The sequence below is a fragment of the Elgaria multicarinata genome, chromosome 2 (assembly GCF_023053635.1).
Source record: "Elgaria multicarinata webbii isolate HBS135686 ecotype San Diego chromosome 2, rElgMul1.1.pri, whole genome shotgun sequence".
In the NCBI taxonomy this organism is placed as follows: domain Eukaryota; kingdom Metazoa; phylum Chordata; class Lepidosauria; order Squamata; family Anguidae; genus Elgaria; species Elgaria multicarinata.
In genome coordinates, this window is record NC_086172.1 from 126,975,053 (window position 1) to 126,989,455 (window position 14,403).

Genomic DNA, 14,403 nt, shown 5'->3' on the forward strand with positions numbered 1-14,403 from the left:
CGTTAAAACTGCCATTATAACCAACTGTAATAGAAAGGCTTATAGGTTCACCTGATTTTTGTCTAACCTTTGATACAACCTGGTGCCCTCCAGATGTGCAAGACTTCAACCACCATCATTCTCAGCCAGCATGGCTTTGGGAATGATGGGAGTTGTGGTACAATGCCCTTGGGGTAGGGACCAGGTTGGGGAAGAGTGGACCATGGAAGGGGAGATGCCAAGCCATCCTGTCTCAAAAGCACTGCTCTTCAAGAAGAGCTGTTCTCTCCTTTCAGAAGCAGTGATGTCTTCCGAAGCCTGAAGATTCAAAGCCCTGCTAGGTCAACCAATAGGCATAGGCATGCACAAGGGGTGTGCCTGGTGTGCCCAGCACACCCTAATGTCTTGAATAAAAATGCCAAATTAAGGGAGCCATTGAGCAGGGATCCAGAGGGGAATCCTGATGCAGTGGGAATGGCTCTCTGGCTGCACTGAAGAACTGCTGCCACTGAGAGAGCACCGTTGCTCCCGGCAGCAAGAGAAAAAAGGAATCTCTCTGCCGAGAGCCACAACCCCTCAGCCGATAGGCCTCTGCTGGAACTTATGACAATTTTGACGGAGTATTCAATAAATGTTCACCTTTTAAAAATAAATAATTTCCGGGGTGTACACCCTAATGAAATGTGCTGCACATGCCTATGCCAATAGCGTGGAAAGGAGAGGCATTTTGGCTCTCTTTTGGAGCCATTTCCCCCTCTCCCTAATTTGCTCCCATTGATTCCTACAAGAGGGAATTCATCTACACCAGGTTGAGGGCTAGCACAGATGTGTTGCTGGTCTGGGAGCAGGCCAAAGGAATACGGACCCAAGCCTTCCCCTGACCCTCCTACGCAGTGCTCCGTTTTGGCCTCTACCAATGTCAGAGCTGCAGAAGTTTCTGGGAAGGGGTTCCGAAGACAGATCTCCCCCTCTGAGGATGGGCCTTTGTCTATGCCCTCCCAGGGACCATAGGATTGCAGCCTTAAATGCACTTCTATCCCACCTTGGGGTACAGACTTGCTTAGCTTCATCCAGGTGGCCGTGTCCTGAATTAGCACAATGACCATTCACAATAGCAGCAAATGAGGTTAATGTAATACGCCTGGCATTAAGAAGTGAATTAACACCTGGAGTCGGACAAGAGCCCATTGTCTTTTTTCATGCCATATCGAACTCAACTTTGTCTTCTAATTCAGCGGTATCATGCCGGCGTTTTCCTTTAGAGTTCCTGTGTTGAAGAATGGCAGCATTATCCTCAGTGAGGAAAATGGAATGATCCTTATCAATGTAGCCTTCTTCCTAGCTGACCGTTTGTAATCCTCCCAGAGGACCTTGGTTATTGGGAGAATTAGAAATGCAATAAATAAATAAATAAAAATAATCAAGGCGTAATTTAAAAGAGACTGCAGCAAGATGATTGACATGTTTTCTTTTCCATTTGTATGTTAATGCAGTATTTTGGATTCAAAGAATTCCCATATCCCCCTCCCCACTTTTTATTTGGACCTCTGTTTGCCACCCTCTCTATGAATGATGTGTTTTCGGTATCACGGACCCTCTGTAGTTTCACAAACCCATGTTAAAGGCAATTAGCCCATTCTGCACCCAGTCCTTGACAGCTGACAATGAAAAACGTAATGCTGAATTCACCCCCTTCGGAAGACAGCGTTTGTGTTAAAAGCAGCCACCGAATTATTTTCAGCGTCACCTCTGCATTCCAACTGTAGATGCTGGCTTTTATGTAACGTTTTAGCTGCAAGACATTGACTAAGGAGACATCCTGATATTGCTCTTACTGCAAAGGGTTCTGGGAACTTTGGGCTTCCCAGAGCACCTTTGATGTGGGGAAGTGAAGCAAACTGTGGGCTTTCTAGTAAGAGCCTCTTCCGGCCTTCCTTGGGCTCTGCCAGTAGATCTCCTGCCAGCTGGCAAGAAGCCACAGGAGCAAGAGACACGCAGAGCAGGGATGGAAGAGGACTCCCTGCCCACAAAGGCCTGCCTCGGCCCAAACTCACGGCTGTGTCGGAAGACTGGTCAATGGAACAGAAGGCTCTGCTCCCGGTCAGTTTCAGTCCCTAGGGGGCGCGTCTGGAGGGAGAGCTCCTAGCGCTCCCAGTCAGAAGGCGTTGTGCAGCAATTCTGACTTTTTCTTAATGGATTTTCCCAGGGAAGGAAAAGGACAGAGAAAGTAGTTGGGAAACACAGGAAGGTTACGGCTGGATGGCACTGGCATCTGGAAGCGCCCGTATAATTCCATGACTGAGGCAGGCGGGTGGCGCCGTAAAAGGCCTCATCTGAAAGCACCCATCGTCTCAGCTTCGTTCCCATTTCTATAAAAGGGCTCTACTTCACATTATTTATTTATAATATTTGTATCCCGCCCTATATCACTAGGATCTGGGCTGAGTACAGATAAAATTACACCATATCAAACAATAAATATACACAGCTAAAAACAAATTAAACCATGAATCAAGTTAAAACCAGTGTATAATTTAAAAGCAGTGAAAACAATTAAAACAGTTAAAACAATGTGCAAGCTTGGTGAATTTAACCGTTTAACTTGTGCCTGTTTGGTGCATTCTCTTCCCCTTCTTATTGTTTTATTGTGATTTTATTAGAATGTAAGCCTATGCGGCAGGGTTTTGTTATTTTATTGTTTTACACTGTACAGCACCACGTACATTGATGGTGCTATATAAATAATAATAATAATAATAATAATAATAATAATAATAATAATAATAATAATAATTAAAGGCTCTGTTGAAAAGCCATGTTTTTACTTGGCAGCAGAATAAAATCAGCGTTGGCACCAGTTGGGCCTCTAAAGGGAAGGCATTCCACAGTTGAGGTGCCACAACAGAGAAAGCCCTCTCCCTTGTCCCACCATAGAGTATGAGCTCCTGAAAATGTTATGAGCTCCTGAAATTGAGATTGGGATCATGAAGTACTTCTAAAAGCTATAACTGTAGGAACTGGGAGCAGGATTTCATGTGGCTGGCAGGGACTGGCAGACTACATAGCCTATATCAGCTTTCCCCAAACTTTTGCCTTCCAGATGTGTTTGACTACACCTCCCAGCATCCTCCAGCCAGTCAGTATAAAATCCTTAGCCCTCCTCTGCCATCTTTCCATTACATCCATTGGTAACTAATTTGCCTGCTCCAGTCTGATTGGCTGGAGTGACTGCCAGAATCTGCTTAACAGGAAGAGGCGATTGGCAGGCTGAGAACCAGGAATGCTGGAATTCACCAAGATTCTCTAAATGCCACCGCATTGCTTGGTTAAACTCATTCCCATTCTCATTTGGGGACTTATTTCTTTACGTTGAGTGGGGAAAGTGTGTATTACGTGCACATTTTTCAAAAATACGCTGTTTGTTTTCTTAAAATGTGCATTTTAAAGTATTCATTTTTCAAAAAAACTTTTTTCAAACATGGTCACAAATTTGGGTTGCATTCATGTTCAGTACTGTGAGTAGGACACATTTGAATGATTTGCGCACTGAAATGAAAGTCTGGAACATCCCTAGTTCAGAGCTTGTGGCTGAATCCATGAATTAAGGGGCCACTCAAGGAGAGCAGTGGGGGAGAATGTCCCCCCACCATGTTGCTGATCAGTGGAAGCTGGTGGCTCTAATGTCAGCAGGGCAATAAATCTGCCCCGGATTCAGTCAGAACCAGTCAGAATTCTAAAGGAGCTATCCAAGGTGTGGAGACTAGTTCTGACTGAAACACAGAGCAGATTCACCGCCCCACTGACATTAGTGCCCCCAGCCTCCATGGTTGCTGATCTCATATGATTATTTGTTACGAGCACCTAACACTGACACTATATATACCCTGAGTAATTGTTGTTATACACATCATTAAATTATGGCGCTATGTACTTGGTACTAGGCATGCCACAGGCAGAAAGTCCTTTGCTTCAAAAGAGGGTGATTGATTTGTCTTTATAACCGTCCTATAGCTATTTTGAGATATTTTTAAAAGGAGCTACAAATTATGCTCTTGTAAAAACAACAACGAATCTGAGTTTCACCTTGAATACCCCAGAGGGAGCCTTGCTGAGAACCTTGTTCCACTTTAGTTAAAATGGGAATGTGTCCCCCTTGGCTTAGTACCTCAGTTATGTTCCTCATCGCCTGGTGACCTCTCTCTGCACGGCAATGAATCCCACCCAGTCCTGCCCATCGGCTCTCTTTCTGCCTGCCTGGTCATGATCCTGCCCAAACATACCTCTGCAGCTCCTGATAGAATTGCAGTATTCCACTTAGAGCCCAGCAAACCCCTGATCTTGTAATGGCGTGGAGTCTTTTGGTCTTGCTTTTCTCTTCGTCACTTTCTGTGTTCCCGGTTTTGCACTAGAGCCCCCAACCGAGAGTGTGGGAAGCAGCCATCTGGACATGCTTGAGAAGTGCTTTAGAAATGGCACGTTATATCCATAATGGATCTCATGGCAATTAATTACTCATGAGATTTCTAGTTTCCTCCTGGTGCTGTTCCGACAGCTATGTAGTGCAATAGATCCTCATAATACTTGGGAGGCTTATACAACTGGGCTCTGCCAGAAATAGGTCACATGCAGGGAGTAGCTTCCTCCTGGAAGGAAATATTTTTTTGAAAGAGATGCTGAACAGGATTATTCTCCCTCCCACCCACCCACCCACCCAAAAAATCGAATTGAGGTTCTTCATGACGACATTCTGTTTGTCGTGGAATGATGAGCAGGACCTCCTCTGACGATCGTAGATGTCATCTGGGTGTATGTAAGGGAAAGTGGTGTGCTAGGTATCCTGGTCCCAAGTTGTTTAGGGCTTTATAGGATAATAACAAAACCTTATACCTAATAATGATGGCTAAATTTGCGTGTATACATATAAATTAGCATGTAAATTGATGTCTTCTTTCGCCTTCTTTTTTGGTTATGATATATATGTATGTTCTTTTTTTCCGCAGTCCGCCCGGGGCGACCTTGTCAGCCTGTGCTCTCACACTATCAATTATCTATCTATCCCTATGGTTACGTCTACTTCTACAGATTGTCCCACAATGGAAACAAGCTTAATTTGAAAACAGTCCTTATGCATTGCAATCCTATGCATGTCTACTCAGAAGTTCAATGAGACATAAAAGGATTGCAGCTTTAAAAGCCCAGGAGAAGACATGAAATCAGTCACCTAGAGGTGAGCTCACATTATTTGCAAGGATTTCTTAGGATGATAATTCAATAACAATCAAATAAAATCTACAATCTCTTAACCATATCTAAAAATCCAGGGGAGATACAACTGTCACCTTACTCCTGCGCTTTGGCTCTCTTCCATGCGATAAAGTCTTTATATAAAATCTTGTTCCATTATTGGAACAACTAAGGAGGGACAATTCGAAGTCTGCTGCAATCCATTAAATCTTATGCCATCATAGTTCTGTTAGTTTTTAAGGTGCCACGAGACTCTTGGTTGTCTTTAAAGAACTGGTGGACTGGTTCACATACATTCATTCCTAATTTGATGGTGTATGGACAGGCCAGCTCAGAACAAGCAGCCCCCCCCACCCCAAATTTTCCTCTTGCCTCGGTTGCATTGTGTCTTTGATTGGAGTTTGTTCACATCCACCAGCATGTCATCAAGCAACCGTTTAATTGTGTTTTATTATTTATTATGCATGCTGCCTTGGGGGTCCTTCTGGATCAAAAGGCAGAGGAGCCAGGAAGTAAATAAATAATACATGCAGAGGGATCCAGGGGAGAGAGATCAAACGATGTACATGCACATGGGAACCTGCCCTGTTGAGCTATAGGAAGTTGTGACAGTACTGCAAGGGAAAGGTTGCACCGAGGCGGCCTACTGATGTTGTGTGAGAGCACAGGCTGACAAGGTTGCTCCTGGCGGACTGCGGAAAAAAGAACATATATATATAACCAAAAAAGAAGGCAAAAGAAGACAGCGATTTACATAAAATTTGCACATGCTAATTTATATGTACACACGCAAATTTAGCCATCATTATTACGTATAAGGTTTTGATATTAATCTATAAAGCCCTAAACAACTTGGGACCAGGATACCTAGCACACCACCTCCCCTTCCATACATTCAGACATCATCTTCGATCGTAAGAGGAGGTCCTGCTCATCATTCCAAGATGAACAGAATGTCGTCATGAAGAACCTCAGTGGCAGGCCTTCTCTGTAGTAGCACACACTATCTGGAAAATCCTCCCTCGTGTAGTTCGGGAGGTGGAAAACATAACATCCTTCAAATGCCTCCTGAAAACATTTCTTTTTAGACAGGATCTCCCTGGACTATCACTTATTATGGTTTTATATAACATTTTTAGTTTCCACGTTTTAAATCTTGACTTTTGTATATACAGTATTATGGTTTTAATTGTAAACTGCCCAATCAGCCTCAGCTGTTGGGTAGTATTATATGTAATAAATAATAAATAAAATAGATATACAGCCCATCTCACCATAGCGGGAGACTGTGTTAGGGTGACCAGCGTGCCTTGCTCAGTCTGCTGTCCAGATGCTGTTGATGGGCAGCTTCAAGGCCCAGGCCTTTCTTCTGATGGTTCTTGATCTTTAAACTGGACATGGACTAGACAAGTCATTCAAACAGAGGACAGTCCTCGGGCAGCCCTTCAAACAGGGGACTGTCCTTCGTAAAAGAGGACCCATGGCCTCCCTACTGTGAGAGGCTGCCACAGGATGGATGCACTCAAAAAGCCCTGTTTGCCCACCCTCTCCTTGCCTCCCAGTGTGGCCAGGCCCATAGAAAGAGTTCTCTCCGCAAGAGGGATATCTCCCAAATCGGATAATCCATATTTGTTTGCTGTAGTCTCAGAACTATTGTTTAATCAAAACACCATTTCAAAACTTCTAGTATGTCAGTAAGTCAGTTTTGTGCTGTGTTTCCTCCCTTCAGTAGCTTTTCTTCTCACATTGACAACATGACAGCACTATTTCAGGTGGTGGTGGGGAAATCAAGCTGCTTCTACTGAAAAATTATAGGTTGAATGAAGGATATGCTTTGCAAGGAACTATTCTAAGTTAAATTCCTTTCATAGATCTGTTCTTTCTAGAGCCACATGCATAACTCTTTACAAAGCTGACTCATCAGGACACAAGAGCACTTTGGGCAGTGATCGTGAGTTTGCTTTTCTACATGCTGTGCATATTTTTGCAGCTAAGTAGTTAAAAGTCCTTTCCAATAAAGAAGTTTCATTATTATTAATTATTTACTCTGAACTATTATTGTGACTGATAGGGGAACCAAAGACAAGATGACATTAAAGCTTTCAAAAGAAACTTAACATCTGAGCTGGACCAACAAAAACAGTAATAATAATAATTTTATTTCTTACCCGCCACTCCATTTGGATTGAGGCAGATAACAACAATAGGAATAAAATACATAAAACTGAATTAAAAACATAGTATAATTATTAAAACATCCTAAAAACATCCTAAAATTCCACTGGATAGGCCTGCCAGAATAGATCAGTCTTTGTAGCTTTCTTGAATGCTAAAAGACTGTTAAGTTGACGTAGTTACTGTTAAGTAAATAATGGGCACATGAAGGGTGTGGAGACATGAAGATTGAGTTCAGATTGATTTGTTTGTATCTGGCACCCTGTGAAAAGGATTCTGGTGGCCGCCATTTTGTGCAAAATGGGGGCTCATTGTTATCCATAAATCCCTATTTTGTGCAATTGGCAACTGTAAATGGGGCCATTTATGCAAAATTACAGGCTTAAATGGTCCGATTATACTATTTCATGCCTGTAATTTTGCATAAATGGCCCTATTTATGGCTGACAATTGCACAAAATGGGGGATTTACTGACAACAATGAGCCCCATTTTGCCAAAAATGGGAATTCGGCAAGGGATCGTGCAGCCACATGCTGCTCATTGGGCACTCATGGACCACTGAGTCCACAGGAAGCTCACAGCATGCAGCGAGCAAGGTTGGGCGGCCAGCAGGAATTTGTACAGGGCAGGCAAAAGTGAGCTCACCCATCCCTAAATTATTTCTATTCTGCATTTTTAGGACAGAGGAGGGGAAACAGGCAACCCACACAGGGTTTCTGCCCACTTTGTAATGCCCATGGCCAACCTAACTCAGTTTGGTTCCTGATCTGAAAAATCCAAGTGGCAGTCCCCGGTATATTAGCGAAGGTGGCCATGTGCCCCATTTTACAGAGGACAACCCCCTATTTGAAAAGCTGTCAGAGGAAAGTCCTCAATTCAAAGGCAACTCTTTTTGAAGGAATAACCATCCAAAGTCTGATATTATTATTATTATTATTATTATTATTATTATTATTATTATTATTATTATTATTTGCATTTATATACCGCCCCATAGCCGAAGCTCTCTGGGCGGTTTACAAAAGTTTAAAACAGTAAACATTAAAAGCAAATATACAAAGTTTAAAAACGTAAAAAAATAAAGAACCCCCTGGGGGAGAGCAGGAGTGGCCTTGAAGGTATCCATCCACAGTGGGTACCTGGACAGTAGACTGAGCTGGTAAATAGGTCCCCTGATCACAGTCTCCCCCACTATGGTGAGATGTATTGCATTTCTTTTAAAATTATAGTAATTATTTCTAAAATTGCAACTATGCCTATAAATCAGCATATGCAAATGTTATGCATACCAGAGTGTTCTTTTTTGGCTATACATCCTCTGTTGTGTGTGTGTTGATTGTGGCTACCCTGACTAATTAACATGGGGCAAAATCCACTGGGAAGAGTTTTTGTGCATTGAAATGAACATGAGCTATGTAAGAAGACTCTTGTGCATTTAAAGCTCCTGCACATTTTAATGCAATTTGCACAGAAGGCCTGTAGAACACCAGACTTGTTTCTCACTCCACTGCATTTAATAGTACCCCAAATCTGTTCACTGACTTTACCTCGTGATATGGCCTCCCCTAATTGTGTTTCAGGAACATCTATATCTCTGGTAACGTGTTATCTGTAAACCTAGGGTGACCAACTGTTAAAGATATAGGACAGGGCTCCTGTATCTTTAACAGTTGCATAGAAAAGGGAATTTGAAAAGAACCTGGTGAAATTCCCTCTTCATCACCACAGTTAAAGCGCAGGAGCTATACTAGAGTGACCAGATTTAAAAGAGGGCAGGGTACCTGCAGCTTTAACTGTGGTGATGAAGAGGGAATTGCATCAGGTTCCCCATATATACAAATGACACCTGCTGAAATTCCCTTTTCAATGCAACTGTTAAAGATACAGGAGGCCTGTCCTCCTTTTCATATGGTCACCCTAGTAAACCTTGACTATTGAATTTGGGCTTCATACTCAGGGCTGGCCCTCCCATGAAGGAGGGTGAAGCCCTCACCTCAGGCGGTGGAGTGGAGAATTGCACTGCTTCCCCCAGCCACTGCCAGGAGGGGCTGCTGCCACCTACTCCTCCAGCAGATGCTCTGGAGAGACACGCCAGTTGCTCTTCCGCTCTAGCATTTGCCACAGCAAGAGAGCAACTGGCAGCTCTCCGAAGCAGTGAGAGAGCAGCCAGCAGCTGGTCAAAATGCCTGGCTCTGAGGGCATTCTATCCTTCCTCAGAGCGAGGTATGGGAGGGGTGTCCCAGGAGATGACCTATGTGGGATCCCTCCTGCTATGTTCCCAATGAAAATTCCCTTGCCTGGATGCTTCTATTAGCCCTGGAAGAGAAGATTCCATTGGTCCCAACTGGTTTGTGTTTTTAATTTAAAAAAGCAAATATTTTCAGCAGAAAAACTGGTTAGGAATGGGTCAAGCCCCCTCTCCCTTGTTGCTCCTCTACTCATAGTGCAGCCTCCTGGTGCCGTCTTTTGTTAAAAAATGCTGCAATGTCATTGCTCCCATTTGAATATAACATGTCGTTAACTCCCTGTTGATATTCCCCCTTTTTATTGTGCTGTAAACTTTGGGTGATTGGACATCATGAGTCCCTGCCATGACAGACATCCTACAAACATCTCTGATAACTTAAAACTTTGGAAGTGACAGCTCGGGACAACGTTTCCTGTGAGTTTGTTGTCACAAGTTTGCATTCCAACATCATGTCAAACTGCCAAACTGAGAAAGATGCATGCTACATTTCTGGCAGGCCATGGGGCTGACATTCCTAATTTGGCCATGACATTTATAGGCTTTGCCAATCTGACACAGCTAATTGCAGGCTTGGCCAGTGTCCCGGGGCGATGGCGTTACTATGCTTGGTCTTGTAGTAGTGAGTGCATCTCACAGCTCAACAGTTCGCCTCCCCCCACCCGGCTGCCGCCAAATCTTGGCTCTCTGTTATCAGCTGCAGCAGATTCTTCTTTGGCCTTTTCTGAGTTGTTGTTGCTGTTAGTGGAATGTCTATGGCAATGGAAAGGCAAATGCTGATAACATCTAGAGATCATCAGAAGATGTGAAGTGGGCACAATGAAGTGGCAGGGCTAGGAACAAGGCCTGTCTGGTTTTGATACCAGGCCTTCCTCATTGCCCCATTGAAACTGGATTTGGACATACATACACCCAATCATTTCTAGGGTAGGTGAAGACAACCTGGTGTCCTTCAGATGTGTGGTTTTTTTGCCCAGGCAACCTGGTGCCCTCCAGATGTTTTGGCCCAGGTGATGCTCTCCAGATGTTATGGACTAGGACACTTAAAAGATTCAGGTCCCTGTTTTTCCATTGGCATCAATGGAGGAAGGGACTGGGGGAACAGTACGCAGGAAGGGGACAGTTAACGCTTCTCTCCCCAACTGTGATCCCCCTGGAAATCCCCTCACACATGGCAGCTAAGCTTAGAAATAACTTCCCACCAGCACCAATGGAAATATTTTTTCTAAGCTTCGTTGCCATGCAGGAGGAGTTGGGGAGGACATTGCAGCATGCATGACCTCTGTTAAGGGTGCAATGCAAAAAATCACTAGTCATTGTGTCAACATAGCAGCTTATGGGATCGGGACAGAAGAATGGGAGTTGTTTGGACTGCATGTTTTTCATTGTCTTTAGCTTGCAGAGACTCTCGCCCTGAGATCCTGGCTCTGCCCTTTATATTCCGTATTGGAAGTAATCCAAACATTTAACTGCAAGCTGTTCTTTGTTCATGCGGGCTCCGAAGATTTCTTATCTGGTCTGTACGTCAACATGCAGGTCTTTAGTACCAGAAACAACAGGTTAAAACCAAATGCATTGCAGACATCTTTTAGAATATCTCAAGTAAGTGAGGAAAATAGGTTTGTGTTAATCTTTTAGTAGATCAGCAGGAGAAGAACACAGATGGCTGCCATATCTGATGGGAAAGGAGGAGAAATAGAAGATGTGAAAATATATTAATTGGACTTTGGGTGAGAAAATGTGTGTTGCATGCCTGTGGCTGGACTAATCTATTGGAAAGATAGCAGACTTTGCTGCTTTAAAAGACCAGTGACCTCTGTGTTTTGCCTCTGAAATAATATATGCAGTTATTTGTGCTTCTTCAGCCCTGTGGATTTTAACCAGTCTGAAGCCTCAGCTACACAGAGCCCAGGCAAACCATCTTTCTAAATCAGATGCTAAACAGGATCAGAAGAACAGACACTGAAGCCCTGCTAGTCAAATGGAAAATCAAGGGACATATAATAACTGCAAGGGCTAGCAAACCTTTTGGGCCATGGGCACAGTTAGCAATTTTAGGGTGGACACTTGTGAATCACCAAAAAAAGGACAAAAGAGGACACTGATTAGCATAAAAAGTTGCATGATGATGATGATGATGATGATGATGGTGATGATAATAATGCTGTATCGTGATGGCCCATCTCTGAACTGAAAGTATCAAGATATAAAAATACAAAGGGGCTCAGAGGTGACTACAGGGGAATCTACACTCAGCTTAAAAGGTTCTAAAACATTCTAAGAAACATGTGACTTCCTGCCGCATTTTGAATTCTGGGGCCACACCACACCCTTCCAATCATTCCTTCGATTCACACTCTCCCTCTGCCCTGCTTCATAGAATCATAGAATAGTTGAGCTGGAAGGGGCCTAAAAGGCCATCAAGTCCACCCCCCTGCTCAATGCAGGAATCCACCTTAAAGCATCCTTGACAGATGGTTGTCCAGCTGCCTCTTGAAGGCCTCTAGTGTGGTAGAGCTTCATCTCTTCCTTGTAGAACTCCCCCATTGGTCTGACTCATAGCCCACTGGAGCCTACCATGCTTCTGAACCCTGCCTCAACCTCCCTTGTTTTGTCTTCTCGTGTGGAAGATGGGAAGCAGCTTTTAAATGCATCTGCCTCTGTCTGTGAATGTGCACAGGAAAGAAAGCATGGTTTGCACACCAGGGCCAGATCTACACCAAGCAGGATATGACACTTTGAAAACAGTTTGAAAACTGTATATGGAGTGTGTCCTGGGCCCAACAGTTGTCACTATTGTTATAAACCATTTTAAAGCAGAGTAGTGTCAATCCTGCCCAGGTGTGTGGGGCTCCAGATACGGGCTCCCCACTGGGATTTAATCTGGCCCTGAGGAGGATCAATGGAAGTATTCCACTTTATGGCCTCCAGTACTGAAATCGGAGATGGGTAATGATAGGAGACTGCAAGAGTGCATTGTAGTAACAGAGAGGATGCCCCATGCTGGAGTTTTAAACAAGGAAATTAATCAAGGCAAGCTTATCAGCTTTCCAAAAATAGAAGTTAGGTTCATATTTATTGCAAGACAATCTGCTCCTGCCTCCACACTAAATGGGAAAGAGAGAGATAAATACTACTTTTAATGGAAGATAAAATTAGACATGGTCTATATTGCCTGAAATTGTTTTGCAGTAAACATAACAGCTCACTAGCAATGTAACCAGTTCCAAGAGGATGCTGTATTTGCATGTTCCCTAAATAATTCCTTCAAAAGGTTGCGACAAAGAACATTAGGGCACATTATTATTTTCTCTGGATAAGTGTCCTTCCCACACACACACACTTACTGCCCCCAAACATGCAATACAGTACAGGATGCTGAAAATTGCATATTAGGTGTTGGCAAGGTCTGAAGACAGCCTTTATAGTTGTAATGGTAATATTTATACTTAATGGAGAATCCAGGTGTTGACATGCTGCTGTTTCAATTTGCCTCTTAAATCTTCCCAAACGGGACAGATGTAGTGGGCAGTCAAGACAGCAGAACATTCCCATGGCCTCTAAGACTCAAAATAGTCTTTTCCACTGCCTAAGGCTACTTCAGGCCCTGAACAAACATTCTCCTACATACATGGAAATCAGCTCAGAACTCATCTTTAATGTGGGTTATTTTTCCATTACTCTTAACCTCCTCTGCTGTCTTGGGTCCGTGCCAGATGGCAGGCCTACTTAAAATGTAAAAGGGATAAACTTGTGCATGACTTCCAGCTCCCTCTGTCTCTGCAGATTACCAGGCATGCTCGTTGCTTATGAAGGAATCGGAACACTAGAAATAGAATCTGGCATAGCAGTCATTCCCTCTCCCTCAGGGAGCATCCTGGGGAACGCTACGTCGAGGGCCAGCAGCTATTTATTTGCTAGAAATTACCCTTGGACAGTTGGGCGGAGTTCGAAAGAGCACCCACAGTGGGCCACGATGTGAGGTCCATTGCATGAATGCAATGGATGTGCCTATTAGTTGCTATGTAAATAGCAGCCTGTGGACCATGGAGAGAGGTGGTTTCATTCTTTCTTCTCCCTGCCACTGTGCCAATGGAGGCTTCTGTTGAAGTGCAGATAGTACCTTCCAGAAACTTGGAGAGTAGGGAGGAAGGGTCACAGCTCAGCATGGCAGAGCACCTGCTTTGCATGCAGAAGGCTGCAGGTTCAATTCCCCGGCACCTCCAGGTATGGTTGGCAAAATGCCTGTCTGAAACCCTGGAGAATAGCTGCCACTCAGTGTTGACAATACTGGGCTAGATGGACCAAAATGACACTAGAAAGCAGCTTCCTATGTTGGGATTTGATTTGGGCGGCCGGCGGGGGAGGGGGAGAATCATAGCATGGAAAGAGTTAAGCTTTCCGTCCCCCCTTCTCCATAGCTATGGCAGGCTGCACTATGACTGTTATTTGCACAGCAAAAAACATGCATGCTAGTTGCATTCATACAATTAGTGACACATCTAAGGCATTACTTAAGCATCCCTGGTGATGAGACACCACAGAAATGATAGTAAGATTGTTACTAAGGGTGATAAGTTTGCATTTCACATGCACACAGTGCATAGTTGAACTATGGAATTCACTACCACAAGATGTAGTGATGGCCACCAATATGGATGGCTTTAAAAGGGTGTTGGATAAATTCCTGGAAGAGAAGGCTATCAATGGCTACTATTCCTGATTGCTATGTGCTACCTCCAGCATCCAAGGCAGTAA